Consider the following 3969-nt stretch of genomic DNA (forward strand, 5'->3'; position numbering starts at 1 on the left):
TCTCAGTCCCTTAGGATCTGCCCAACCAGAGTAGGATCCAATCACACACACACACACACACACACACACATCTGCACAGGCATATGAGAGAGGGAGAATGTGTGTGCATGTGTGTGGGTGTATGTGTACATATGTGGGGGCCAGAGGACAACCTGAGGTGTTACCCACAGGAATGCTGTTCACCACCTTTGAGACACGCTCACTAGACGAGAGCTGACTAGTAGGCTAACCTGGCTGGCCAATGATCCCCAGAGGGCTTCCTGTCCCTCCTTCCCCATTGCTGGGATTATAACTGTCTATAAAGGAGAGTGCTATTATGGTTTGAAATGTTTTATTTTTACGGTTATGTGGTATCAGGGGGAGTATGTGCACGTGAATACGGTTGAGGCCCAAAGAGGACCTCAGTCCTCTGCATCTAAGCTGGAGCTGGAGTTAGAAGATCTGTGAGTGCTAAGAATTGGACTTTGGTCCTCTGAAAGAGCAGAACGTACACTTGGCCACTGAAACACAGCGCCAGCTCTGGGTGAAGTCGTCTTCTTCTTCTTCTTCTTCTTCTTCTTCTTCTTCTTCTTCTTCTTCTTCTTCTTCTTCTTCTTCTTCCTCCTCCTCCTCCTCCTCCTCCTCCTCCTCCTCCTCCTCCTCCTCCTCCTCCTCCTCCTCCTTTTTTGGAGCTGGGGACCGAACCCAGGGCCTTGTGGTTGCTAGGCAAGCGCTCTACCACTGAGCTAAATCCCCAACCCCTTCCTCTTCTTCTTCTTCTTCTTCCTCTTCTTCTTCTTCTTCTTCTTCTTCTTCCTCCTCCTCCTCCTCCTCCTCCTCCTCCTCCTCCTCCCCTTCTCCTCCCCTTCTCCTCCTCCTCCTCCTCCTCCTCCTCCTCCTCCTCTTCCTCCTCCTTCTTTTTTCTGGAGCTGGGGACTGAACCCAGGGCCTTGTGCTTGCTAGGCAAGCGCTCTACCACTGAGCTAAATCCCCAACCCCTGGATGAAGTATTCTAAAGAGATACTTGTGCCTCCTCTTTGACTGTCAGGTTATTGAAATGACAGATCCCAAGAAAATGGGGTTCTCCCAGGAATTGCACACTGGGAGTAGAGAAGCCAGAAGCCTGAGCCAGTGGGACACAACACTTTTCTCCTGGGAAGAGCCTAGGACCTTGGTAGGACCGCCTGACAACAGAGGCTGGACAGGGCCACACTTGACCAAGCCTGCTGAGCTCTGCATAATTCTGGTCCTCTAATCTTCAGTCTCACTTCAGAACTCACATGGGGGCTGGAGAGACGGCTCAGTGGTTAAGAGCACCGACTGCTTTTCCAGAGGTCCTGAGTTCAATTCCCAGCAACCACATGGTGGCTCACAACCATCTGTAATGGGATCTGATTCCCTCTTCTGGTGTGTCTGAAGACAGTGACAGTGTACTTATATGTAATAAATAATAAATACATCTTTTAAAAAAAGAACTCACATGGACTTGGGGCAGGGTGAGGGGGGGTCACAGGATCTCTTTGTCCATTTTCTCAACGTAGCAACATTGAATAAACCTCCTTTTCCTGCTTTTTGTTATCAGTTTGGAGGTTTTAATTGGCTCGTGGAGGATGGGTAGTTGAACCTGGCTTGATGGACCTCAGGCTGTGACCCCCTGAGTTCAATAACAGGAATATAAACACATTCCACGGGCGCTCAGCTGGTCGGCACAGACTTTGGAAATGCAATTCAGGTCTCCTCGTGCCAAGCCTTTACCAACTGAGCCACCGCACCTATGTCCCCTCACAGAGGTACATGAGGTCTGAGGTGAATCACTGAGAGGCAACAAGACAATGACACCTCTCTCAGGCCAGAAGGCCAGGCAAAGGTCCTGGGATCAGAAGTCAGGCTCTGACTCTCTCTCTGGAGGAGGTTCTGCTCCTTTCCATGGAGCTTTGCCTCTCAAAATCACCATGATGATTCACTACAAAGTCCTGTAGTGTAGACCTCAAACTCACAGAGCTCCAGTTGTCTCTGCCCCCCCAACTTCTGGGATTAAAGGGCTGGACCACCAAGCCTGACTCACCATGACATTTCAAACAGTGACTGCAGCTGTATATCCCTCGAGGCACAAAGGTCCTTGTGGTGGTTTGAATAGGCTTAGCCCATGGGAAATGCTACTATTAGGACGCCTAGCCTCGTTGGGGGAAATAGGTCACTGTGTAGGCTGACTCTGAGGGCCCCTAGTGTTCAAGATCTGCCCCGTGTAGAAGAGTCAGTCTCCTGGCTGCCTTCAGGTCAAGATGGGGAACTCTCAGCTCCTTTTCCAGCACCACATCTGCCTGGATGCTGCTACATTTCCTGCCATGATGATGGTAAACCTCTGAAACTGTAAGCCAGCCCCAATGAAATGTTTGCCTCTATAAGAGTTGCCTTGGGGGGCTGGGGATTTAGCTCAGTGGTTGAGCGCTTACCTAGGAAGCGCAAGGCCCTGGGTTCGGTCCCCAGCTCTGAAAAATAGAAAAGAAAAGAAAAAAAAAAAGAGTTGCCTTGGTCATGGTGTCTCTTCACAACAGTGGTAACCCTAACTAAGATAGTCTTTATTCCCAGATTACTAGGGAACAGGAATGCTAAACACACAGGGGCCTCTTCTCAGTGGAAGAATTATCTGTTTTCCACCCAGAAGGCTGGGAGTGGGCTCCATTAACAATCTGGTACCTTTTTGCTATCTGTGGCGGCAGATCCTCCAGAATGATTATCCCGACTGTCCCCTCCCTAGGCCATTACTCATCCTGAGGGGAACTGTCACATGTACCTTATGGCCTGCTGACCACTGTGTTATCAGCCAGAGACCACACTAGATCTAGACCTTTGGCTAAAAATTCCACCCTCATAGTCACATGCATTTTCTAAATGCATGTCTATGTAATCACACCCTAGGCTCTGTTGTGCACCTGGAGCTGGAGTGATTGCTGCCTGCAAACATTTCCCAAATTGTGCTGTGTTTCAGATATGCCGACGATGCTGAGGCTTTAATCCCAGCACTCCGGAGGCAGAGGCAGGTGGATCTCTGGGTTCCAGGCCAGCCTGGTCTACAGAGTGAGTTCCAGGACAGCCAGGGCTACACAGAGAGATCCTGTCTCAAAAACAAACAAGCAAACAGAGCTGACACCGAGCCCCCTGGAATTAGACTCCCTGAAGTCTAATCCGTATTGACAAAGTCCATCTGGACCACATTTTCATCCTCATCTCTTCATGGGTTCACTTCCCCGCCTGGACACCTACTGGGTTTCCTTTAAACGGCACCCAACACGAGAACACAACCCTCAGAGAAGGTAAGAAAAGTTTTATTTAAATAAGAATTATAGGGGTTGGAGAAACTATGTCCTTTGACTGAAAAGGGGTCAGTTGAGACCTTTGGTGAGAGAGTGGATTAAAAGGGATCTTTTTCAATCCTTCGGGGCAAAGCGTTTTGTGCAATTATTGAAATGTTCGTTACGGTCTGTAAAATCAAGATTTTCAGAGCTACAGTTCTGCAACTTTGCACACAGGAGCTAGTATGAAGAAACTGTGTGAGAGGGTCAAATGTTTTAGAGAAAGAGAAAGGGGAGAGGGGAGGTAGGGGAGAAGAGGATGGGAAAGGAGAGAAAACAGGGCAGATAAGAGAGAGGAGGAAGGGAAGAGAAAAGGCAGGGTTGCAGGCATCTGACCCAGCCTGGTAGCCAGTGCAGCGGCAGCTGCTGAACCACTGTGTATCAGAAAGAAAGCCAGTGCTGCCCTGGTTCCTGCCTTTCTCCATCCTCTGAGCCACCCCGGGGTCCTTCCTATAAGTCACACTTGGGTTTGGTGGGCAAAGTTGCTTCTGAGCCCTGAAAATCAAACAAAACACCAAGTCCCAAAACAAAGCAAGCCAGGTGAAACCACTCCAAATGTGCTTGGGAGGTGTGGTGTGGAGGAAGAAGGGCTTGTGGTTTTGTTTTAACTCTTTTTGTACCCACCATGGCTTGCAAA

This window comes from Rattus norvegicus, chromosome 12 (genome assembly GCF_036323735.1).
Source record: "Rattus norvegicus strain BN/NHsdMcwi chromosome 12, GRCr8, whole genome shotgun sequence".
NCBI classification, from domain to species: Eukaryota; Metazoa; Chordata; class Mammalia; order Rodentia; family Muridae; genus Rattus; species Rattus norvegicus.